The 27,097-nt window shown below is 40.9% G+C and overlaps 1 protein-coding gene across 8 annotated transcripts in view; it reads left to right on the plus strand.

The window, feature by feature from the left end:
- The window catches only part of COBL (cordon-bleu WH2 repeat protein), a 206,459-nt gene that overhangs the window by 46,980 nt on the left and 132,382 nt on the right, over window positions 1-27,097 (plus strand). The window contains exon 1 of one of the 8 annotated variants that reach the window (XM_037379293.1): window positions 208-325. The exons of the other annotated variants lie outside the window; for them this stretch is intronic. The gene's annotated coding sequence lies outside the window, so the exon portion shown is untranslated. Of the gene's footprint in view, window positions 1-207; window positions 326-27,097 lie in introns of those variants that run through there. 8 annotated transcript variants of the gene reach the window in all.

Here is a 27,097-nt window from a genome sequence, read left to right on the forward strand (position 1 = left end):
GCCGCGCCGCCGTCGCTCGCTGCTCCCGTCCCGTTTGGAGCCGGGGCGCCGGGCGGAGCGGGAGGGAGCCGGCGCCGCGGCCGGGGTCGCTGCGGGTCTCGGGGCGGACCCGGCTGGCGGCTGGGTGCGGGGGAGCCCGCGGCCGCCGGCGTCGCTTTTTGCCTGCCCGCCCCGCTGCCCTGCGTGCCAGGACGCAGCTGCCAAAAGCCTTCGGAAGGTTTCTGGAGCTGCCGCAGCCGTGGGTCCCTCAGCCTCGCCGTGCAGCCGCGGCAGAGGAAAGAGAACCGCTGCCGCCCTCGAACTAAACCCCACCGAAGCGGCGGAGGTTGGTGCCGGCGGGCCCGGGGCTGCAGCCGCTGCGCCCGCTTCCTCCTGCCGTGGGCCGCGGGCCCCGCGCTCGCAGCGGTCGCGCTGAGTAGCAGCCGGCCCTAGCGTGAACGGCAGGTGCATCTGGGCTTTTTCGAGGAAAGAGACAAATACAGAATATGCCAGAGGTGCATTTACGAGTCCGTTAATTAAATGGCGCGAGCAGCAGCCAGTTGAAGCCCTAAGTGATCTCTTTTGTCAGAGCAGAAGCTGGGCAAGTTCTAAGAGCTGCGCGGTCTGTGCGCTGCGATTTGCTGCTCTACTTCACACTGTCTGCACGGGCTGGAAAAGGCTGTAGCTGCTTCAGCAGCTTTTCCATTTTTAGTTCTAATGTTTGTGCCATAAATTAATTTTCAGCTAAGTATAAAACAGCTTTAAAGGACGTGCTGGTGGGCTACAGCGGTTTTGTTAGGTTTAATTTCCTTTGTTTCTGTCGTTAGTTTGCTAGGGAGTCTTGTAGTGCCTAACTCAGAAAGTAGAACAGGGAGTGACGGGTGAAGATGCCGTTGCTAGTGCTGTAGTAATGAAATCGTATGTGTGCAATGTTTCTTTGACTTGCAGAGCATGACATAGCTTGCTTCCCTTTCTGTAAATAAAATGCTTAATTCCAGTGAAAAATGAGCCTGTTTGATTATGACCTTTTAAGCTAACCTTCTATGAAAAGCAGTAGATATAATGTGCCTCCTCTTTCTGTATTTAGTAGGTGCAGTAGTAGAGCTGCTTTCTAAAATCTTGACGAAGAGATCTAGGATGCTAATTTACGCGTGTCCTTTGAAGAGTAACTAGCCTTTCTCAAAGCAGTGCTGTTTAAATATTTGTCTTGATTGCTTGGTAGCCAAAGATTCATTAAAGAGTTTGAGTTCACAATGAGAAAGTGTGTTGTTAGTGCATCTTGGAAATGAGCACTGGAGTCTGAGGGCATTGCTGAGCAAACTTGAATCCTATGCAGCCAGTTTCATCTGCGTAAACCTGTCTGTGGTCAGACTCAGCTATCACATGTATGAACAGAAATGACAGTAACTGTGTTAACATTAAATTATGTTAACTTCACTCAGATTGCTCCTGACATGGCTCAAGGAGGCATATGGGGCAGTCCTAAAGTGAAGATGTGCTTTGCAGTATTCTGCTGCAGAGGATGTGGATGCTAATCCACTCCTGTAGAACATGATGGCAGCGCTGTTGTGCGCACCGTTGTTGGTTAGGGAGCTGCCTGTCTGAGCTGATTTCAGCCTTGCAACACTGCTTGTTGCCTTTTTTTTGCAAGTTGGAGGTTCCCAGCCTGGAGGTGCCTGTGCTGTTGGCCGTAGCCTTCACTAAATGGTTCATTAATTCCCTGAGTTGCTAACATCTACGGGGGAAACTGGTGGAGGTTTGGTTCCATTTGATTGGGTTTTACTCCCTCAGCGAGGAAGTCTGCTAGGGCCAAGAAGGTGTGGCAAGAGAACAGCTTCATCTGTCCTTGTTGGTTCCTGTATGAATCCAGATGTGAGCTGCATTTATGGAGCATGCCCAGGGAACGCTGGCTTTTAAGGCCCCTGTGGTGGCAGGAATACTTTCCTTTGATAGTGGAAGAAATGCTGCACATGTTTCCAGCTTATTGATTGGGTTATCATACAGTTATGAAAGGGAGATTAAAGTGACCACATCTTCACAATTTTTAACAAAACTTAGGCAGAGCTTGTCTCCGTGTAAATTATTAACAGCAACATTACAAGTTGCCCTCGTTAAACAGTGAACAAATTTTATGTATCATTTGGTGCAGGGTATAGCAGCTCTGCTGTGTGCTTTACACAGATAAATTTACTATGTGTGTTTCACAGCATGGCTGCTTGAGGACTGCACATTTAAAAGTAGAGTACTATTGTGGGTTTTTTTGTTTTAAATGGCAAACTGCAGTTTGTGCTGGTGTTGTAGGGTTTTTCCTATTTCTCAGCTTCAAAAATAACTGCAGACTTCAGCAACAAGAATTTTATTATTACTGTTAGGCACGAGTTTTGTAAAGCTTTACCAAGTCCATAATGCTTTATTTAATTAAAATTTAGTTTAGCTTAAAAAGGTAAAATTAAGATAATCAGTAGCAGCAGGAGAAATTAGCATTTATTATGTAATCATGCAACAGCTAGAAATGAGAAATACAGTTGTTTAAAAACTACTACCTTGGAGTCCGCATCTGGCCTTACTTCGTTAGGGAGAGCGGAGATAGGCCTCTCTGGGTGTCTTTTTGACCATAATAAGGACAAAAGATGTGCGTTAGTCCTAAGTGGCATATCAGTCTCAAGCCTGAAATGAGGACTTGGAGGATCAGTGGTGTTCTGCACTGTTTGGAGCCTGGCAAAGTGCAGACCATCCTCCCTTGCCACTGAAAGCATCTCCAGCTCCCATGGAAGCCAGCAGTTCATGGGTCCTTCTCTATGCCTTTACGTCTTAAGTGCAGAAAAGCTTCCACAGGAGCCTGGCAAATGTGGGGAAAGCCTCTATATTAAAGAAGATGTATGAGCACTTTCTTTCAGTAGGACCTTTATTTTCTGTGCTTCAGTTTCCTTCCCTACCTCACAGCGCCTTACAGTACTAAGAAATACAGGCATATATTAGCACACCTACTTTGGAGGGATTTATCAGCTGGATTGAAGTGACCCTGGAAGTCCAGTAAAGGCTGTGAAACGTCAGTAACATTTACATGCAGAGCCTCAGAAAGCAAACCCTCAGGTACAGAGCAAGTTGTGCATCTCAACTTGCTGAAACCTCTTCCTATTATTTTATGCCTATTCCACTTAGTTAAGTGGTTTACTTTGTGCAACTGCATGTCCAGCTTTAAAAAAACGAAAAAAAAAAATGTTATGCTTGTGTTTAGGGTATTATTTGTAAACCTTGTGTGGAAAAGCCTGGAGGGCACTGTTGTCCACAGAGCATCTACGTGAATGTCTGTGTAACACTGGTTTGCGCCATACTAACTTACCTTCAGTTGTTAGAAGATTTAGAGTATAAAGAAACAATGATGTAATTAATTTTTAAATCAAGATTGGAAAACTGAGCAGTTTGTTTCCTCTATTTTGTATTTATATAAGATTTCTGTGTGATGTGCAGAGTACTGGATGGCAAAGGGTGATGACTGTGATTAGAAATGTAGAGTAGCAGTGTGGTACCGGCTTTGAAGATTGCTGCCCTGGCCACTTGCAAGGCTGACGCTTGTGCTTTTGGCGTTGTCCTTCATGTTGTGTCCCTGTTTGTATGTGTACTGCTCCCGCAGAATTCAGATGGTGCTTCTTATGTGTTCACCTAAGACAACCAGCTTCTCTGTAACACATTTTTCTGGCACTGTAGGCAATGCTAGCCCTGTCTTCCTCTTACAAGTAGTTTGGGTCTGAAGTATTTCTTTCTGTGTCAGTGGAGTTACGTCACATTAAATAAAACTCCGGTAATGGTAACAGAAGAATTGTGTTTGCTATTGTGTAAAATGAAACAAGGCAATTTTTGCTATATGAATATAACTGTTGAGCTAATACATTGGAAGACATTTGTATTTTCAGTCATGACTAATATTTTAGGATTGCTGAAGATAAGCAAGCTGATTGTAACAATAAGCTAAATGGTGAGATAAACGCAATGCAATCCATTTCTGACAGCTGTCCTTTCTGAATTCCAGTTTCCCATTTCTCCTATCCTACCCCTCTGCCCACACCGCCCCCCCCCCTTTTTTTTTTTCTGCTTTCTTTCAGATGTCTTGTACCAGAGTAGAGGATGAAATAGATGGCTTCTTAAAGTCTCTTCCATTTCTGGGCTGTCTAGAATATTCAGGATTTGTTTTCACTTTCCCAGTCTCCCAGTCATCTCTCATTATTTTCTTTGCCATGGGTACCTTTTGTATTTTTTCATCTTGCTCTCTTAAGGTACTCCTGCCACTGTTAGATGAAATTGAACCTTCTCTTTTGTGCTGTCACCTGTTTCATTTGTTCTTCGTATCTTTCTACTGTAATTCCAGATTCATTTTTCTGCAGGTTTTGCTCCTGTAAGTTTACATCTTAGTCAAGCTGCTTGCCTTTATGAATGGACTTTACTGCTTTGTTTTGATGGGACAGATTTTACTTTACCACCCCATCTGGGCAAGTTGCACTAATTACAGTGAATTTCAGGATGCTGCACTAGATAAAGGTGGTGTGTGTGTGTGTGGGTAATTACAACCTAGAGCACTGTCATAGGTGCACTTTTAGATGATGCTGACCGTTTAGGAAGAACAACTTTTTAAGTATTTATTTTGAAGTCAGTTCAGTAAAAACATGGCTGCTTTGTGCGTAGTTAATCTTGCTAGGTAAGTGCTGTGCTGCTCTTTGCTGAGTAATTCAGATCACAGTGCATGATTGTGGCCAGAATGAAAGGATTTTTTTTGCATTCAAAGGAATAAGGTTTCTTGAATACATGTATTTATTCTTAAACATCTTACTTAAGACTCCTGTTATCACAAACTTGAATTATCTTACGAGCATTTATGAAGGCTTCCTAACAATATTCTTTTGGGCTAAAGAAATACACGTAGGAGACTCCATTTTATTTACATAGGCAAAAGTGTGGACACATTTACATGAGCTGCTCTGAAAGCAGCCAGGAGGCCTGTGGCAGAATTGGGGAAGAACCTCACTTCTCCTGAATCGCAATTCAGTGCCTTAACAAGTATTCCCCTGTGTCTGGCCTTTAGCTACTCTGTTAGCATCAGCAAACACTTGATTTTCTGGCAACGGCAAAGTTCTGTATAGTGCAGCTTTTTGTGTTGCTCTGGCATTGTGATTTCCATGAAAACTGACAGCTTTCACACTTTAATGCTGCTTCTAAGAGATTGAGGGGTCTTTAGAAATTGAATTTTCTGTAGTGGGTTAAGCCAGCCCCTGCATTAGAAGCTGGGAATGGGAAAAGACTTAAAATCTGTTTCCAACTGAAATTATGATTTAAGCATCTTTAAAAGTAGCTGCATTTCCAGCTAATGGAAATTACGACCCTTATTAATCCTCTTAATGTATAGAGTGTTTCCAGAGCTGTTAGTTGCTCAGTGAGCCAGGCTGCTTATTAAATAAATGGTGCTGGGAATAGTGTATTGTTGTCATAGTTTCAGCATGAGAGTGTTAGCGATGAGCCAGGGACTTAACCCATGCCAAGCAGTGAGTCACAAAGATTGTGTGGCAGGGCTGTGCTGTGATGGCACTGACACACAGCATCTCATACCTGCTTTAGTCCCTTGCACCAGAAGTGTTGTCTTTTTGGTTTCACTAATCCTCCAGCTCATGAGCTGCCTAAGGTGCTCTGTGTTTGTACAGAGTGATCATCATAATCGGAGAAATGGGAAAGAAAATGCACTGAGAATGTTTTTTGTGTTTATGTTGCTTTGTTCTTACTACAGTAGGACAAAAAATTTAGTTTCTTACTGCTGACCCTGTAAATGCAACCTGAAATTTGCATGTTAAGCTGTGTTTTGTGTGTTCCTTGTATGGAAGAGAAGAGAGCAGTCTCCTCTGGCAGTTTCAGTGATGAAATGTTTTCTGTGGTAGTCAAAAAATAATACAATGCTGGTATACTTTTTTTTTCTGACTTTTTTTTTTTTTAAATTAGGCAGTGAGCATCATTAAAGCAGGTAGGAAAGGTGCAAATGAAGTGAGAGCTTGCTGTAAGCTAGGCCTGAGGTGCTTGCAGAGTGCAGAAGACAGACTGTGTTTTTGGGTTTGGTTCTTTATTCTCCAGTGTCTTATATTTATTAGAGGTGATTGACCTGTGCATTAAGTTTTAAGGTTGGTTTGTGAGTTGCTCTGCCTCTGTCTTTCCATGTTACTGTGGTGTTTGCAAAGTGGAACAGCACAGCAGGGTGTTGTGGAGAGTCCCTCACCTCAAGTAATCAGCAGCCAGGTAATTAGGGAGCTTGCTTATAGAAAACCCCCGTGGACCTGCTTGGCACAGGAAGGGCTGAGGATTAAGCCGGCAGTAGCTTTTACTACACCGAATTGCCAGGACCACCCGGCAACCTGGAGTCCTTTCTTCTTTGAGCAAGAAGTCAGATCTAAGCCTCAGTATTCCTGAAGCTGTTGTGTTGCAGCCAATGTTTCTGTAGCAAGCTCTAGCAGTGTGACCCAAAGGCTAGAAGAAAATGAGGTCTTTGAGAGCCATTCTCATTTTGTGGTGGTACCAGTAAAACTTCTGTTACTCAACAAACAGCTAAGATGCAAAGTGATACCACTGGCATGGAGCTTGAGCAAGAAAATTACATTTTATATTATCAGTGTTCTAAATATAGCCATACGGTAAAGTTCAAGTACTGATCCAGAAGTACTTAATCGAGTAAGTGTTACTTTATGTTTTCACCAAAGGTGACTAACAAGTAGTACGATTCAATGTTTACCTTACCTGTTTTCCTTTGCTGTGTGCTGAGTTTTATTTATATAACTGCATGCTGATCTGATCGACTGTTAATGACATTTCATTGTGAAGTTGAGCCAAAAGGGTAGAACTAATAGAGGGCTAATGACTTTTTTTTTTAAGACCACACAAATATGTAGAGATTTAAAACACGTAGCATGGACAGTTGTGGAGATGCTTTCTGAACCTTCAAATGTTTTTTTAATAAACATGTGCTAACGTTTGTACTAAGACATTATTAAACTGCTTTATGTTACTGCTTTTTGTTAATTTTTCGATGGTTCAGTTAGACTAGAGAACAACAAAATTCAAGCGCTTGAGTACGAATGCAACATTGATCATCAGTTGTCACTATCCCCCAGGTTTGATGGTTGTTCCTGTTAGTCTGCTTGGTCTCATTTCCTCTGAAAAGGCAGTTTGATTTTCGGGGGCAAGACTGCTGGATTTCTCTTGGGTACTTGTGTTATGTGGTGCCAGGAGATGGTGTGATGGTGATGTGAGCAGGAGTTTGTCCTTTGGAGGCTGTTTGAAAGTCCTCGTGCTGTGTGGTGTGTGTAAGATCCACCAGTTGCAGAATCAGCTTGGTCAAAGCTGATTGCTCTAGGGACACAAAAGGAAAGCTGCAAAGAGCTCTGTTTTAAATTACCTAGATGACGTTTGTTTCAAAAGCTCATCTCTTCCTTCCTGCCCTCCACATCCTGCAGTGGGCATTCTCCTGTGCTTGCCCTGCAGGCCTGTTGGGAGCTATGGCAGCAGCTTTCTAATGTAAGAGAAAGTAAAGCAGTGAATTCTGTTCAAAACCCTTTAAAACAGTGACCTTTCTTTTATTTTTGTGTGTAGAGTTATTTTGAGGTATAATAATCATTACTTTTCCCCTGCTTAGCAGGTTCCAAAAACATAAAAATCCAAGTTATTTTATAATAAAACTTATTCTCACTTCTGTGCTTAGATGGCTTTTTCTTTCTGCGTTTTTCTTTTTTTGTTTGAGGTCAGGTTTTTTGCATATGCAGCAAAAATACCACTTAGGTAAATATATCAAGCATGGCATGTCTGGTCTTACTGTGTATTTTGCCTTCTGTTTTTGTCTCAGTGTGTCATGAGGGGAGTCTCCAAAATCAGTAAATAATTTCAGCCAAATTGGGAAAAAACCCTCTTTTCTGTGCTTTCATTCAATCTCTCGTCCTGTGGCAGTGCTTTGTTTCTGAACTGCACAGCAATGGTTCTGGGTGTTGATGAGGAAATATCCTTGGTGTGAATCCAGGTTCCTTTTTTTTTTTTTTTTTTTGAGTAACTTCTCATGGTACTTGGTACCAAGCCTACACTTTCATGGATACCAAATAAATTACTCCTGGGTTCCCTGGGGGTACAGCTCATGTTTCAGTGTCAGTACAGCTTTCTCTGCTCTAATGGGGCTGGTGGGGTTGCTCGCAGTTGCTCGACAAACGCTCTGATTAGTCCCTGCAAGGAAGAGGCTTTCTCGTTGGGAAGGAGACCAGCCTTTGGCTTCTGCTGTGATTAAAATCTTGGTACTGTGACACCCTCAGGTGCTCTTAACACTGACTACCAATTCATTAAATACAGCTACAAATAGGTCAGATCATGTTGCTAAACTGCCAATGTTGTAATTAATGCAATTATTTATCTTGGTTGCTTTTAATTATCTCTCTTTCTTTGCCCATGCAAATCACTTGGTCATTTCATAGCAACACGGAGCAGCATTGCATGCTAAAATAACGTTACGATGTCAGATGTGCATAACCTTGTGCTTTTCGAGACACACAGTCTATTTACTGCCTTGTTTTCTGGCTTCTTAATGTTTGTTGTGCAGCTTCATTCCCTGGGCAGTGCCTTGTCCAGACAGGGACAAACTAGGACCAGTTTCTGTCCTCAGTGAGTCCCGAACCCTTCCTGTACCCAGGGAAGCTGTGGATCCTCCAGCACTGGGCTGTGTGTCGTAGTGGCCTTGCCTGAGGTCAGCCTAGCACAAGGATGCTGGGGAGAAACCAGAGTGTGCCAGGAGATCATCCTTGAACTCCATCCGGGCTTTTATAAACCAGAAGACGTTTTTACTCCCAACACTTAGGCTAGTAAGTCAAGGATTGCTATCTTAAGATCAAGTCTGTTATTCCTGAATATAATGTGTTAATGCGGAATTACTTTGTTCTTATCAAACCTAGCTTTTCCATTGTAAGGCAAACAACAGGTGTATCCATGTGTGCTGAACAGAGAGACCAAGATAAAACTTAAAAATAATTAAAAAAAAAAAAAGAAAATGAAAAAAAAGATGACAGCTATGCCTCAGTTTTTACATGGGTAAATTAGAACAGTAATCTTAAATTCAGAGATTTGTGGATTTTCTGAATTACTGTGTATTAGGAGGAGGATAAAAAAGTTATTCTGTAGTTTTAAGTCATAAATTTAAATGGCTTACTTTGTCCCATCATTTCAAGTCTTGTAGATTGTACCAACTTCATAAAACTGTCTAGAAAGAGACAGTCACACAGAACTGCATGTTGATGATTAAACCATTTCATGATGAAAGTAAAATCGCTTTACTTCTTAACTTCTAAGCAAACACAGTTAATTAAATTCCCCTTCAAACTCTTGCATGGATTTTTAAGAAACAAGAAAATACTTTCCTGAAAGTGCAGTTAGTTATTCTGCAACTCTTATTTACCCAGTTTTCAACTTCATAGTAATCAGAAATGTTACTTTTCTAAAGAATATTGATTATACTTTTGGTGAAGGATTCTTCTTTTTGAAGAACAAAAATTGTGAATTTTTGAAATAATCTAATATTAGTGGATGTAAGCTTTTATTTTATTTTTTTGCTTTCAGTAGTTCTGTTTGGTGATTAATAAACAGTGTCTCAGTGGGTTTTAGCGCTTGATGCCAGGATCAAAATACAGGGTCTTCACTCTCCTGGCTCAGCTGTGTTGTTTCTTTCTGTTTTTTTTAAGGTTTGTTTTCCTCCAGCCTCATATAAGCAAACCTGGGATGCATTTCCTTCCCCCCCCCCCCCTTTTTATTTTAAAGGCTGTGTGGTATTGTACAAAATGACTAGTAGGGGCTGTGCGGAGTCAGAGTCTGTCTGTTCCCATGGTTTATTGGACTCTGTTGGAACAGAGTCTGCTTGAACTTGCCAGAGAATGAAGAACTGCAAAAACACTGGTTAATTGTTTAATGCAATATTGGAAATGGAGCTTTGGTCAGTGCTGTGAAGCAGCTTGAATTTGTATGACCCGTTTAGCATGGAGGAGAGTGGGCATGGCTATGTGACCATTGCCTTAATATTCAGCTTTCAAGCCGAAGGGCCCATGGATTTTTTTTTTTTGCTCTGCTTCACTTGCCAGACTGAGGTGAGCAAATCCCGAGCAGCTTGGCTGAAATCTCTGGGTCTGCTGCTGCATTGAACAGGTGAGAGAGGGACCGGCATGGGCTTCAGTTGGGCAGATCGGTGAAATAGTTGCGGGTGCACACTGGTCTTGTCTTTTTACGGGGGTTCTGTTTTTTATTTTATGTTGAAGTAAAAGGAGGGTGTGGGTTTGTATGTTTAGGTAAAGACAGGTGAGTTCAGTGCCTATATTCCCTTGTATACTCTCACCAAAAAGTGATTACTTCTTTTATTTACACGATGTTAACTTCGAAGTGCCATATTTTGACTAGTATTTTACAGCTAAAGATCTCTTGGACACTAACAATATATTGTTCATACTGATTAAGGGTAAGGAGGTCACTTCTTTCTGTTTTCACTTGTTCTTTTTGCAAGACCAAGTAGTGGTAATATTTTTTTGAAAAGCCCACAACTTGTCATGCCATTACGCCAGCCTTAATTAAGAATAGTGCTCATCTATATAATTGTTTATTGTTTATTATTGTGTATTCGCAAATTAGCCATAGTTATTTTGGAATGAAATCTCTTTGCATTCAAGTGGTTAAATACCATACTTTCTCCTATTAAAACTGAGATCCAGGTCTGCTGGAAAATATTTTACAAATACAAAACTGCCTGAAGTGTAAAACCTGTTTATACAGATACCGTGGGTTTCTTGCCACGAAAAGCACCGTAAATTCCCCATGCTGCTTCATTTTCATAATGAGTTACTTGGAAAGAAATACTGCTTGCGGTGCATTGCCAATTATTTCTATACTAATTTGCGACCTGAGAATGATTTCAGATTTTTAAATTCAGTTTAGTATCGAAGTGTTGGGGGGGGGGGGGGGGGAAGGTCTTAAACTACTTAATATTTTACAGTTTAGCTTAAATTTACCTGAAGAGAAACTGGCAACACTGGATTTTTTTGGGAGTGAAGGGAATTAACCTTTTTTAAAAAGTGGTGTATGTATGAACAGTTTTCAGTCATTTTTTAATGTCAATTCCCACTTACCTGTATTGTTACAGGACAAACAGCATCATGCTGTATATAAAATATTAAGCTGTCTTTTCTGAAGTAGTCTCTGTGTACAAAACTTAGATGCCAAATTTGAATAGGAGGCCACGTACAGTGACTGGGAGCCGAGCCGTGTTCTGTCAGTGTGCTAGAGGACATGTGTGTCAGCCTCTGGTACAGATCAGCTCTTCAAGTGTGTGATCCAAAAGGGAGATACCCTATAAAAGAGAAGCAAGAATGTATCTTTTGTACTTTAGCCTTTTGATTAATCTTGGAGAAATTATCTATAGCTCGTGCCATTTCTTTCTTCCCAAGCAGATGGTAACAAACATGACACTAGCATGGAGACTGAATTTTCCTTCCCAGCTTGGGAATTGGGCAGAGTTACTTGGAGAAAACATAATGTGGAAGCTCAGATCACAAAACCCCCCCTTCATGCCCCCTTTAGCACCTGGCTATACCAGTGCAACAGTATTAAAATATTTATAAATCTTCAATAAGCTTCCCAATCTGTTTATTAAAAGACAAACCCCTAAATCAGCAACAGGTGTTTTCCTGCATTAAACTGCTTTCACCAAGCATTATTTAAGGTTAAAACCTTAAAAGTCTTAGAGAGACTTTTCTCATTTTTCTATGCTGCTTTTTCCGGTTACTGAGGTTACTGTCACTGTGTACAGAAAGAAAAACAGTTAAGTTCAGAGGCATTGAATTGTACTATAGTGATGCAGTTAAGAGACTATAAAAATAGTATTGCCTTATCTTCCAGCAGCCAGGTAAGTTGTCTTATGAAATTCGGGGAACTAAGTGAATTGGGCTCTTTGTGTTCCTTTTGTGCCTTCTGAGGTGCCTGCGATTTGTTCCATAGTGCTTATCACAGAAAAGGCCTCAGTTCTTCAGAATTAAATTATATGGGTGTAGAGACTTCCACACAGGAGCGGTTCTGAACGCTGCTTTGTGTGATGTTGGTGAGTTGTACGTGTGCAATTGCTTAGGAGCAGTGTGAGGAAGGATTAGGGTACAGATGCTTCATGTGCAGCTCAGGGCCTTGCATACAGGTGGTCTCACTAGCAAGCCTTTGTACCAATGGGTAGCACAGAGAAGAATGAGCATGATCCATTTTACTGCTCATAGAAAGAAATAGATTCTTTTTTCATCCTGCTGGTTTGGTAGACTGTCTTGGCATTTAAAGCAAATGTGTGACTATTTTAGGATTCTCTGAATACTGCAGCCTATCTCTGCATTAATGTGTTTGTGTTTCACACAGAGTTGCAGATGGGAGATTAAAAGCTGTGCTTTGGGCAGTGTGTGTGGAGTAATAATGGAAATAAATGCTACCGTATGGGACCTTGCTTTTGGAGCCAGCGTGTCTACTGTATCGTACAGCTATGCCATTCCTTTGAGAATTGTTCTGCAATCTGTTTACATCAAGCAAATGTTGCAGTCATGGATGAATTTATGAGGATAATGATCTGACAAACCATGCAAGCTTATAGATTGTAAAATTTACTGTGCATGGGGAAACTTAAGTGTTCCCCGATGAAGCAGTCCTTATTTGGGGGGGTGGTACTGTGAGTTGAAACAAAATTTGGAAGGTGGCTTGTGTTCGTCAAAATGCATGTGGAAGATGAGAGCCGAGGGATATCCATTTTTATTGCTGCACGGTAGGGTGCAGCCGTGTTGACATCTGATGCAGACTCAAAATCGCCTGAAATTCTGTATTGGTTTGTATAGCTCAGTGCTTACAAGACGCGGTCAGCGTGTTTCTGTCGTTCGGCGCTAGTGCCTGGTGATGGCACAAGTGGTAGAATTCAAGTTTTCATGGTTTTATTAAAATTGCTTTAAAGTACATGTACATCCCTGGGAGCTCAGAGTAAGTAATGCTTGCTTGGAGACAACGCTGGGAAAACATGAAACTGTCCCTTGATAGTTAAGTTTATTACTCCTGGCTTTTTTTTTTTTTATTTTCTCTTGCAAGCTTCTAATTTTGTGGCATGTCACAAGAGGAGAATTGCATACTTGAACTTGTATCTGGAGTAAAGTTATCACTGCTCAGGGGTTCATTATAAAACCATTGGAAGGAGCTCCCTCTGCCATAGCTTGCTGTCTGGTGGCCATGGTGTCCTCTGTCTCATGCTGTTGGTCCCTCCAGGCCTCATCTGCAAGCCCATAGCTGTCGGTGGAGCCGTGGCTTTCATTCAGCAGTGCTTTGATGTCTCTAATGGTGTCTTCTTACTGCTGACATTGGCCCAGTGAGTCCTGAACCCAGCAGACACAGGCAGTGCATGTAGACACAGTTGGGCATATGATAAAGGAAAGGTTTAGAAGTGCACAGTTAGGTAAATTGCTTTCCTCAAGCTGCTTGTCTTCCCCCCCCCCCCCCTTTTCCCCCAGACACCTTTAGTTCTCTCTGCTCTGTTCTCTCACTGAGCGTTCCTGTGCTGCAGAAAACTGAGGGCGAAAATGTGTTAATGAAATAAGTTAATTTGTCAGGGTATAGTAAGGTTCATAAATTTTACATTATTAGATGTAAATTTTACAATCAGCATGTTAGAAGAAACACTTAAAACCCTTAGATTTAAGTTTACAGGTAGGAGTTAGGTAAGAATAGAATTACTTTTTTTCTCAGTCCGATTCCAGCTCTTTTCAAGCTTAGACAATATGACTGTATTCTGATACACACCTTTATAATTACATAAAATTGAAAACAAGCCATATGACCTCTGGTTAAAGATCTAAATATTGGCATCAGTTCATTTACTATGTCTGAGTATGTCTCTGTGCTTAAATCAGTCTAATCCTAAATGCACTGTCTTCATTACAGGTTGCATGAAGAAATCTGTTCTAATAGAACAGTATTTCAATGAACACTTAAATGAGAGAACTGAGTAGGTGGTAATGCATTTATTATTTTTACAGTGAAAAGTATTTTCATTTTTAAATAGCATTTAATACTTCATTGCATTAAATTGCCACAAAATGGCTCAATTTGTATGGACATAGTAGTTGAAGTTATATTGGTTTAGTACTTCAGTACCTTACTTTTTTCACCCCATCCCCAAACTTAATAATTAAAACAAGTGATTGTTGTGTAACTTTATGATACCATTATATAAGTCATGACGTTCAGTTTTAGTAATGAAATTAAATGTAATATACAAAGAGCAGGGACTTTCTTGTCTACAAAACTGACTTAGTCTTGAGTTAGAGCTCAGGATTTTTCTTTACTGGTGGCTGTTTCATTTTCCAGCAAAGCTGAAAGTAATGTTCTAATGTCTGAATCAAGTTTAAAATAAAACAACTTGTGAAAATAGGAGATTTTTCACTTTATGCAGCAAAAAATACATGGCGTGTCTTGCATGTTTTGGTTTTGTAGTGATGAAATTCTAGTTTAAATAAACCGCAGCAAGTTGCCTTTTAGAGAAAGGGAAGGGGAAAAATTATTCTCTTTTTTTCTTCTAGATTAAGTTTTAATATACAAAGCTTTATTTTCCTCTTTCAGATATTTCCTGAAGTGACCAAATCAAAGACTTTTGTTTTGTGAAGCCTGGTTTTGATTAATTTGATTGAATTTTATTTACCTACTTAATCTGAACCATGCCTCCTCCTTATCTTGTAAAGTCGCTTACTGTTGCTAAATATACCCATGTATTTTAAAGAAGCAAAGCTGTGCGTGAGTACAACCCATTCAGAGCTGGGTCGTGGGGTAGGGAGGGACCTGCTGGTAACCTGAGAACAAGAGCAGATGCTAAATTAGCAGCTGGATCGTTAGTAACGAGTCCACAAATGTCTGCTGGAAAATGATCTTCTTTTGGATGCATGTAGCGTGGGTGTGTGGGTTATTCAGAGTTTCTAGAATCTAGTTGCTCTTTACTCATGACTCAAAGGAAAGTCATGGAGCCGTGAGGATTTTTATTTTGTGGAGTGACTGGCAACTTGTTTTCATTGAAAGTACAAGCTCCATTTATAAATTGATGTTATTGTACAGTATTTTTTATTAAGGCATGATATTGGAAAATGACTGCAAGTGCAAGGATATTGCTGGCAGTGGTTTTAGTTACAGAGTTAAGTAAAAGACACTAGAAGACCTGTGGAAAGGTGGCTAACATTACAAGGACACTTAATAATCCCAGCGTTTGTTCCATTTCTTCCTGTAACATGAATAGGTATCAACCATTGACTGAAGTCAGAAATAGATGAAATCATGACTGGATGAGACCCTAAATCATGACTGAATAATTGATGACTAATAAGTGTGTATTAAATGGTAGCCAAGCAGGAGAATCCAAATAAGTAAAAGATCGGGGTGCGGGGGGGAAGTAAGAGAGCTGTCAGAAAAGTGCTCTGTATTTGGGAAACAAAAACTTTAATTTGTGCAAGTCTCTTGCTAATACATGCTTTGATATCTATACAGATATTTAGTTTAATTTGCCTGCAGTCTGCTCTTACATGCCCCCAACCCCAGCACACCTTTCCCACTGCAGTACTGTGGACTGAGTTATGTCTGGCTTTACATCGAAACCAAATAGATTTCTTCATTTCTTAAGCCAGTGATTATGTAAAAGTATGCATCTGCAATTCACCATTTCCCCACCTTGAAGAACGTTTGTTGTTATTTTAAGCTAATAAATTTGGTGAAAATGATTCAATTTTCTAGTGTAAAGAGGTACAGAAATTATGCAGACAGGTAGAAAAATGGTACAGATATACCATGGCCCTAGTGTTCACCAAAACGTTTTGTGATTTCTTTGTTAGGGAAAAAAGCCTTCCAGCTGACTTGTGTGACTATCATTGGCAGGATTATACTCAACAAAGTGTTTGTAGTGTTCTGGGACAGTGGCTGTGATTTAACCCCCCCAAAAAAAGAAACAACAAAAAAACCCCTACAGATGAACCCCCTCCAAACTCATGTCTGCACACCCACACAGCAGTGAATTAATGTGTGAAGGTGCCGTACCCTGTTCAGTTACCCTCCTCTGGTATTTCCACTCCAGTGCCAGGAGCTGACTGAAGGTCAGGTGAAAGTTAAGGTTTTGGGGTTGGCAGGGATGTTTTTGGCTAAGATGTTGGGAAGGGCTCCACAGGTTGTAAAGATAACTTTGACAGGAGCCCCCTTCTAGATGTAAGCCTCTCAGCTGTTTCAGAGAGGGGTGCAGAAGCTGGATCTCCAGTTCAAGGCTTTCCTGTTCTGGAGAGGATGAAGAAGAAATTTTCAAACAACTGTTTTCATTTAGGAATCCTTTTCTGCTAAACAACCCAGCAACTAGCGTAGGTCTCCCTCCTTATCCCTGAAGAATTATCTGCATGAAAGAGATGGAAGGAGCTGAAGTCGGTGGGCTTCTGTGGGAGTATAGAAGCCCAAGAAAAAAAAGAATAATCAGTTTTGGATTGTGTAGTAGCTATTTATATTGGCCTAAATATGGAAAAATGTTGAGTTCATGTAACTTGTCAGGGAAAGGCAGAGGTATTGCTCGGTTTTTGTGTGTGTATGTGTGTACATGCAATTAACATGTTAATGTCTATGGTAGATTAGTGCATATGTGTGAAGACCATATAGCATTACTCAGTTCCAAGTACATGCATGGGGATGGTTTTATTTTGGGAGAGGAAAAAATAAAGTTATTCTCTGGTAGTTGTTTGTTTTTTTTTTTATGGGGAAGTTAAGGTGTGTCATTCGTGTGTGATTCTGTAGTTTCCTTTTGGCGAGTAATTGCTTTTCCATCTTTACACACATGATTGTAATTAAGCAGTGATGGAGAAACAGAGTAGTTGGTGTAAATCCTCCAGAAAATAGAGCCCATTCTAGTGGGGATTCAAAATGTTCTGCTGCGTAGCTGATGTGCTGGATGAGTTTGCTGTCTGTTGTGAAGCAGGTGGGATGGAGGAGGGAGAGAGGCTGTTCTTTTGTGATCACCAGACCAAGAGCAGCCACAAGTTTGGGGTTTGGGATTTTTTTTTTTGTGGTTTTGTTTTGTTTCGTTGTGTTTTTTTTTAATGTAGTACTTTTTTTTTAAAGAAATGAGTGTCACCCTCATACAGCAGTGCACAGTGAGCCTTTGTCACTAGCAAAGAAGGTTCTTTAGGGTGACACTAATGCTCAAGAGAGTGGTCAGGCTGTTTGTGTACAGTTGTACAAGTTAGCCAGTTCATTCTGTATACTGTTGTCTTGCAGTATTTTCCTTAACGACAGTTCCATGCAGTTTTCTTACATATATACTTCGATGCTTTAAGCCAAAACAAAAATTAGCCTTTGCAGTACTGTCTGTAAAATCATGTAGTCACTCAAATACTCATCTCTGCATTGATTTATGTCTGCTGTCTTGTACCTAGCATGTTAGTTTTGAAGTTTTGTGTAGTGTCTTTTTGTCATTTCCAGTGTTGAATGTCAGGTCTAAATAAGAGAATGCACTGCATGGTTTGTGCCCATGAGACTCTCTATTGCAGAATCTCATTTGATTCTTCTCACTTTCTTCAAGGCAGCATATCTCCACTGTACCTTAGAACTTCTTGAGCAATTATGTTTTCTTCATAGACAGGACTTAGATATTAAGGACCTATTTGGTCAGGTTCTCCTCAACTGTTTGTACCATTTTGCATCATTTTCTAGTGCTTCCTAATTCATGGATGATGTGGGATAACAACATCATGAATGATCTGTAAAGCTCTGGATCACCCCCATGTAATTTTGCGGCAGAGGGCTGTCCACTGCATGTATAGGGAAGAAACCAACCATAAGCTTTGCTCTGCTAATTTATGTAGGTGTAAATCAGAAGTATTTCAGTCTAAATTGGTGATTTGAGAGATGGTAGTCACTGTTTTTTAAGTGATGTGAGCCTTTAATACAGCATTTTAATGTAAATTTCAAAAAGCACTATTGATGCAGATAAAATGTTTATAATTTATTATAATTAAACATCTGTGGGGATTGTGGGAGCTAGCCTGGAAGATCTGGCTCTTCAGTCTGAGGCTTTGGTCTTCAACTCTGAGCTTGGGTTGTGTACAAGAGCCAGCAAGGTCAGTTAAGGAGTCTGTAGAAAGAGACCTTTTAAGATCACGTAGGCATGAGCTTAAAGAACACTTAGGATTAAACTATTTACCCAGGTGTATGCATCCATATTTGTCAAATTTTTTATCCTTTGAAATTGTAGTTAAAACAGAATGCTCCTTGGAAGTGGCTGATTGAAGTAAAGTAAGTCTGTGGATTTTTACGTAAAGACCTGGGGGCTGATTCGGTGCTGCATCTTCTGGGAGAGAAGCAGAGCAGAAATCATAGCGAATGTGTGGTTTGATGCCTTCTTTATCCTTACTCTGGTTCCTGAGCTGCTGCAGAAGCTGAAATACCTCAGGTACAAGTCAGAGCAGCCCCTGGAAGAACTTTTATTTGTACATCCAAATGTTTTTTTCAGCAAACCCATTGCGTTGGGTTAGCAGTGGGAAATATTTTCCCTTAGCATATGGCCTAACATATTTTTGTGAAACTTCCTTGCAAATTAGAATTGCTATACAAGGGCTAGTCTCAGAAATGGAGTCAGTTCATGTTCCTAGGAACCACAGGTCCTGCACAGAGAATACGTTCCTGTGTCTGTGTCGAATCTTGCTCGCTGTGGATGGGGCATGGATGATGCAGTTTTATTAGGCAGTTCTGGGACTGCAAGGCTAAATTAAAATGCAACAATAATGAGCAAAATTCACTTCAGTCTGCCACTGCCATCAGAAAGGAGGAACTTTTGTTCCTTTTGGTTTATTTATTACTTTCATTATAGTTCTGTCCTAGACCCTGACCATACAGTAGGCATCTGTAACAGATGAGCAAAAGTGATGTTTTTTTGTAGTTGAAAATCATGGTGGATTTTTCCAAAGTAAAAACCAGGCGGTTTTATGCCACCTCTGAGTTGTTTTGAGTTCTGTCCGGGACGCCACAGTGTAGGACAGAGCAAGGAGGCCTGATGGGCCTTGGTGAGGTAGAAGGGTATTAAGAAACTCTCAATAAAAAGTGTCATAAGCCTCTGACTGGTAAGGGAACCTCTGCAGATGTTCCCTCCTTAAAGGCATTTCAGTTGTGTACCCATTTTGCTGCTTGTTTTAACACAGATCCAGTACGATGTAGCATTGCTCCTCCTCCCCTGCTGCTCCCAACAAATTTCATACCTTTTCAAGTCTGCCTTGTCCATGGTGTTTCGCCTGACAGCCACACCTACCTCTCAAGCCTCCATCCTGCTTTTTTGCTGAGCTGAGTTTCTGGCATGTCACACCATGCCAAGTTACTGCTTTGACTCCATTGCCTTATAGGAAAGCCCATTGATGCTGACTCCAAACCGCTCGGCTGGGTTACGTGCCCCTCTTCTCAGCAGGCAGGTGTAAAAAGAGTCTGCTCCTGTGTGCATGATTATTCTTGGCCAGACTGTTTCTAAGATAACACAGGTGTTGCCACATGTAAACCCACTTCAGAAGGGAGGGTGTGAGCAGGCTTGGAAAGAAATAGGGCATAAACAAGGCAGATCCTGTGCATTTCAGTTGCACTATGATCTCATGAAGCCTGCCCAGAAGAGAAGGCAGCTTATGGAGAGATTGCTTCATGCTGTGTAAACTGAGGTTTGGCTCTGGGAGAGGATTCCTTTTTTCTTCTTTTTTTCCTTTGAAGGGGGTCCTTTCCCTTCCATATCTGTGCTGACTGCAGACAGAGGAGCTGTTACCAGGACTCACTGATGATCAGCTATGTATATAAGTTCAAGAAAATCAAAGTGGGGCTCTGTCCCTGCTATGGAAATGGTTTCTCTTTCATTGCCCTGGGAGGACAAATGAAGCAGGCATGATACCTCAGCAATTCAAATTAAGCTGCTATTTGGAATGACTTCAGGCAAAACTCTACCCAGGTCGATCACATGGTGCACTGTATCTACCTGAAAATAAAACCACCATTATAGAGAAAGTGACATAAATATATGACCTCATATGGGTCATTTTAGAAAAGAAAGGTGGTGTAACTGTCTGGATTTTATATTTGAAGAAACATGTACAACGATATGCCCGCAAGAACAAGAGAAGAAAATGTGTCCCCTACTTTTTCACCTTCAAATTTTCACCCTTCAGATTCATACTGCTTCTTGTGAGTTCCCCTAGCAGGCAGGTAGGTACAGGTGCTGAGTTGTAGGTTTGTGCTAAAGTACAGTGGTGAGCACACAAAGGGAGGTGTTCAAAAGCAGGCTGCTGCTTACGGTAATAACACGTGCTTTGTATGTCTTGGATCCGCAAAGTACATGGGGTTTTGATTTGACTGGAAGGGTAGTTTACAGGTGGTGTCATTTGCCAGTCTTGATTTGACCAGAGGTAAGGGCACACAGATAGTACAGGAGACCATCCACTACCACAAGACAGAGGGTATAATTTTTGTCCAGTGTCTCTCAGTGACACTGCTCTTAAAACTTAGTGGTTTTATAACATAAATACTGTTTCATTAACTTTTTTAGGCATGCTTTTTTTCTGTTTGAGAAGACAAAATACTCGTGGTTTTGCTTTGTGTGACAGTGATATTGAGTTGACTTTTCTTTCTTAATGCCTAATTTTCATCATAAAATATAGAAGTACAGCTTTTCTGGAAGATTATGACAGCTGGGGTATGTAAACTTTATATAGAGACACAAATTTTGGGAGTATTTCTAAAGTGATAGTGTTCTGTGTTTAGTCTGAGACTAGATTGGTGTTGGGAGGGAGTGTGGAGCTCACTTCCAGGGATTAAATCAGACTAAAAGGGCCAAGGTTGCTCTGTCTATAAAAGAATGTCAGTGGCTTCTCTAGACTAAATTTATAATGTTATAAAATATATTAAAAGCATACTTCAGTGGGATTCATTTTTCATTCTCAGTAATAGCTCACCCATTACCTCATTGTGATCTGGGAATCCTTGTTTCAGCAAATGTTGTTCTTGGGGACTTGCATGTGCTGTAACCTGTATGCTTTCTTGGCGAACTTGCTATCCAATAGCTAAAAGAAGTCTGGCTGTTACTATTAAAAAAGCACGTGCTGCCTTTTTGACCTAATACTTCAGCATGCCAACAGGGTTCTTTAGTTTTCAGATTGTGGATGTGACTCAGACTAAATTAATTTTGCATTTAAGGGTATCAGAAACTGATCTGCACTGCTGCTGTGTAGCTGGTGAGAACAGTATTTCTAATCTTGGACAGATGTCAGATCTCTTTGCTTTTATTAGTCCATCTTTCAGCTCCCCTGCTAGTGCAATTTGTAAAGTTTCGTTACATGCAATATCTAACAGTAAAGTGGGAAAGAGCAGTTTGTTTTAGGGTATCCCTAAGTGCAGAAAGTATTATTATGCATGTTTTTTTCTTTCACTTCAAATTCATGTTCAAACTTGAGTATTGTGTTATTTTTCTGTGATAGTTGGCATTAGAGGGAAATATCATGAGAAATAATGAATTGTGATGCTGATTGGCACTGCCTGGATATTCCACTATCTAGGACAGAACAGAAAATGAGTTCAGGTTATCTGGTCAAGAATTAAACCAGAGATGAGTAAATTGATGTGAGGAAAAAGGGACAGCCACTGCTTCAGGATCTGGATCTAAATGTGGAATCACCGATGCAATATCAAGCATTTTTCTGTTGGTGAGCACTTTCCACAAAAATACTAATAAACAGTCAGGAAGTTGAATACGCTTAAAGAGTCTGGTTTTAATTCATCAATTTCTTATTCTCAGCAACATGAAATGGATGTGCCCCATGATGCATAATCCCATTATATTGACTGTAAAAAACTGCTTCCGCTTTTCTTCCTTGCTCCAAAATGGGTTACTGTAGAATAGTTACTGTGTATACAACAGGAGTAGAGACAGTGGTCTGTTTTTTGCACACAATGGCTTACTTGTGGTACTGAGGATTGGCTGTCAGCAGATTACTGAAAAAAAGAAGAGATACACTGAGTATCTGGCAGTACTAGGTTTCTCTGAAGACTCTTTTCAGCTGGAAAACGTGTCACTCTATACAGATGTAACTGAAGGCTGTTTAGAGTGTTACTTCCATTCTTAAAAAATAATTACAAACATAAAAGTAAGTTGTTTTAAACTGAAGGCCAAGTTGCAGAACAACAGATTTCTAAGTATTAGCCAATGAAAATATTTGTAGGAGGTTAGGTTCGTAAAATGCCAACTCTTAATCCCCGTGTGTGGGCAAAGCAGCAGAATCTAGTAGTTCATGCATGAAATTCTTCTGGCAGCCCTGCTGTTGATTTTTGGAGGGAGGGGACACTTGCTGTCCACTCTTTTTTCTTAACTTCTATCTTGCAGAAAGGGATAGCTTGCGAACCTGCTATTAATGGCTACAAATTTTGCTGAAACTGTAAAATGTTACTCATTTTAAGGACACAGGTAGTAGCAGTGAAGTGTGATGAGACTGAGTGGTTCAGTAATAACATGTAATGTAAAATAATGAACACTTCCAGAAGAAGAGACGTATTTCCTCTTCCTTGTTTCCCAGCTGGATTTAGGCTTTTTCATCCTTTTATCAGTTTTTCAGCTCTGTAGTACTCGACTGTTCTTTTTAAGCATACCTTCTTATCAGCGGTTGACAAGAGAAGATTGATCTTGGCAGGCCATATATCTGTCTCCTCTTTCTGTCTGTGTGTTTCTTTAATTTTTATTGTCTTTGTTCCTGCAAGTTATTTTTTTTCCTTTTTTTCCAGTTTGTATAAATACAGGTTTCATGTTCTTTCTTTTCTCCTGATGCCTTCCATCCCAAAGATGTTCATGTGTTGCTATTTGGTCCCAGGCTACTAGATTTTAGAAGAGTAGCATTGTTGTTACTGTATCTGGGGTTTGCTGTACAATCAGGAAATGATCATAAAAAAATCAACTACTGGTTTCCCATTGTTGTAAGTAATACTAAAATGCTATAAATATATTTCCTGCATATTGGCTTACATTTTTTAGTCATATACATTTTTAGTTCTTTTGGTATAATGACAGCTGAAAACAGCTTAAAATTTCCATACTTTGTGCATAGTTCCCTTTAGTAAATTTTATAAGATTATTTTTTTGAAGGTGAAAAAAAGAAAGCTCTCAATTTCAGTGTTAGTTTGACACACAAATTTTTTGCTCAGAAATAAAGTTTGGCAATAGGATGTGTATGTTAAACAGATCACAGGAGCAGATTATTTCATTAGTTAATTTAGGATTATTCCATTAATGTAATGAGCTATGGTGAATCACACACCAAGGGAGTTAAATGTTTATAATTTTTATTTCTGTAAGGATTGTTACAAAACCTGCCAAACTGTTGTTGTTACTACCCTGGCCAGTACAGTTAACTGAGATGCCTGTTTGCCTTTGTGATTCCAGTAGGTTCATTCTTTAAGGATGGTGTAATTAGCACAGTTCTGCCAAAGGAAAGGGAATTTCTCTTTTGGCTCTTGCATTTGTTTTTAATCATGAACAGTAAGAACGCAGATTAGCTTAAAATAGTGTTTAAAAGTACAGGAGTTGGAGCGTCCCCTCCGAAACACTGAAATAGTGTGGGCTATGATCAGCTCCTGCCAGTCTGCTAAAGCTTTGGCTTAAATTCGGGTGGAGGGACGCCTTGCTGGGCATGGTCCCATGGGTGGCACAGCTCCCTGGGGCAGTGCCTGAGCCTTGCCGTTCCTACGTCTCTTCACCTAGATGTGCACACTTAACACTGCAGTCAAACACCTGACCAGAATGTTGATTCCCTTAAAATACTTATGCATCAAAAGGCAGTGTCAATATGAATAAATGCCTTTTTTTTTTTTTTTTTTTCCCCTCCCAAGGGAAACATAACAGGTTTTAAAGCTCTGAAGGCAGAAGCAATGCTATAAAAGTGAGTAATTTAAATAGAAAAATACTTTTTGATAACATTTTACACCCATTTACCAACAGAAGGCCACAGCAAATGATCAGGAAACTCTCTTTAACTGAAAGCTGGGTTCAATCCATGGTAGTGCGCTCTGGACTCAGAAAAAGGGTGCAAGGGTGTGAGTAGAAGGACATCTGCAGGAGTACAGGTGCCTTACTAACAGTGACAGGTGCCTCTGTGTCATGATTTTAAATAGTGTCATGGCTTTGAAGATTCTGAGTTTAGTAGGAATATGAGAATTTGGCTCTTGAAGACCATTGCTGCTGATTTAACCTGTATGAGAAGCTAATATTTTAATGCTTGCAGTCCTCAGTTTACTGGCATGTATTCAGTAACATTGAAAACCTGAATGCTGGGATAGGTTTTTGTAGTTCGGACATTATATAGAGCCTGTCTGCCACTATCCAGATGTGTTGCTGCATCCCTTTGCTGTGTTACTGTAAGAGGAAGCTGCAGCCGCCTTGCTTCAGCATTTGGCACTGAAGTAGCATCCCCTGAGTTGGCTTTAAGAAACTGCTGGTTTTATACTTCATGTATTTGATTTTACTGGATGCTTGGGTAGTTTATTTTCTCTCTCTGTTTATGGATGTTCTAAGTTCATTTTAATGAAAGAAGGGGTCTAGCTTGTTTGAATGGTAGACTTTCAAAGTCTGACAAAAGTTTGTCTAAAAGTATTCATAACCGATCACTTACGAGTAACATGTTTCTGTATTGCTAACATGCTAGATTTGCATGAGTGGGGGACAAAATGAGGGCAAAAATGTAACTTCATCTTCTTTAAGTAATTGGAGATTCAGTGTTGATAGTGCCTCTGTAGGTGGACTGCCAGCCAAAGCTGCAGGACACAGGTAAGACTGAAGTCCTTTTGCCAAAATCCTGAGGCAATGTGTGATTCCGTGGTGGTGGTCTTAGGATGAGGAATTCTGCCATCTCTGTACCACAGGTGAAGCTTCTCATTGGCCTTCACAGTTTTCTTCTGTGGTTTCACAAAGCACATAACTGCATTTGACATGGAGTGAAGGTGAACTGCTTGGCTGAGGGGGAGAGATGAACTGGGCCTAAGAGTTTTGTGTTGTTTTTACTGCGTAGCCGCCTTGGGCTTGACATGAACCTGGGTTTTAGTGGATTTGCTGATGTTTGGTTCAACTGCCTCTGCTGGTTTGTGTTTCTCTATAGCCAGAGACCATATTGCTTCGCACAAGGCTTCTTGCACACAGCCTGACACTTGAGCTGCCCGAGACCCTCCAGCGGTTTAGGTGCTGCAGACTGGCCTGTTAGTAGATCACTGGAAATGTCACCAAGAAACCTCTCCACTTCCACCGTGTCTGAGAACTTTGCTGTAGTATGTGTATTGCTAGAGAAGGAGAAACTGGGCAAGTTTGAAGAAGTGGAAGAATCTGCCTGGGTTGTGGGTGATTCTGCCTGCAGCAGAGAAATGGATGGGACCTTACCACCCCACAGCCTCTGCTTGTGCCTCGGCTGCGGATTGTCAGGCAACTTCCCTTGACTGGAGAAGCTACGTGGAAACTGAAGCTTCATTGCTTCTTCATTTTGGCCAGTGGTACTAATTACTAACTGTTCTCTGCGTAACTGGACAAGGCATTTGGGCAGGGCCTGCAGGGCAGCCGCTGTGAGGCGTGGCCGGGGCCGCCCGGTGCACAGCCGGTTCCAGCTGGTTCCAGCCAGCTCCAGTGGCCCCACCACAGGGCTCGGCTGACACGGGCGGGCGCCTCAGGGAAAGCCTGGGTAAGAAAGGGCAGAGGAGAAGGTGAGACGAGGGAGCAGTGGGGCCAGCGCACAGGAGGCACTGTGGCTGAGCTGGTGGCACCCTGAAGGGACTGCAGCCCGTGGAGGAGGCAGGTGAGGCGGAATACAGGAGTGAGGAGGAAGGGGTGGTGGGAAGAAATGGCTGCACCCAACCCCTGCGCTGCCTGTGCCTCAGCTGCGGGACCAGCATGAACCCAGGTGGCTGGTGTCGGCCATGCACTGGGAGGAAGATTCACCTTTCTAGTTAGATGTGTGTCCTTTAAATAATCTTCCCTACCTCCCTCCCAGTTTATATCAAGAAAACATTTAGGAAATAGTTGGAAACATGTAGCCATGTTTGGGCTGCATATGTCTGTGGCTTTTCTTCAGACTGGCTGAAATAGGAACTGCAAAGTGGTTGAATTAAGTAACTGTAGAATAATACAGTTAAGTATTATTCTACAGTTACACATTAAGTGTTAAATAATACCAAATACAGCCAGAGTAAGATTTCTGTTATTTTTTTTTCTTCTGTCAACAGTGAAGATGTTTAAGGATTGTCAGAAATTCCCTTTTTGTATGTATATGGATAATTAAAATGCAAAAGCACACTGCTTGTCTACTTGACACCAGTTCCTTGTGGTATAGGTTTGTCAGTTCAAAGGAGAGACTTCTAAGTGAGGTTAAGGTTAGGCTATTGTATTTTTATGAAGTGTTTTTTAAAAACTGGTTCTTTAATATTGGTATTATACATAGAGGTTTTTTCCCATCCTAAGCCTGTCCCATCCTTTTTTTCAGCAGAAATTAAAATACTATGCTGCATAATAATTTCTCATTAAGATAATGAATATAGGAAGGTTTTCCTCTTTTGTCTTTGTGTTTCAGATTTCTTCTCTGTTTGCAGTGTCATCTACTACTACCAGTGGTGCATACAGCGTGTGTGAAAAGGGTGTGTGGAATTACTTTGTAAGCCCAACCCAGATATTTTCAATTGTTCAGACTCTTCGAATTTTAAAAATCAATGGTTAGATTTGTTATGTGACACCGTTCGTGTATGTTTAATTTAGTTGTCATTTGCCAAGACTGGCAACATGCCAGGTATTCAGTGAAAGATTAAACTTTTGATTCATTATTTGCTTTGAGAGAAGAAGCAGTGGTGAAATGAAATTCTAACTCTTCTCATCCTACCCCATCTTTCTGGACCTAGGCCAGTGGCCAAGGAGATCTGGGGTAGAGCATAGCTTGCTTTTAATGGCAGCTTGGTCAGGGTAATTGGAATAAGGTTGATGCCTTAGTAAGTCCTTGGATACTTACAGGGAAACAGG

Source organism: Falco rusticolus, chromosome 3 (assembly GCF_015220075.1).
Source record: "Falco rusticolus isolate bFalRus1 chromosome 3, bFalRus1.pri, whole genome shotgun sequence".
Classification (NCBI taxonomy): domain Eukaryota; kingdom Metazoa; phylum Chordata; class Aves; order Falconiformes; family Falconidae; genus Falco; species Falco rusticolus.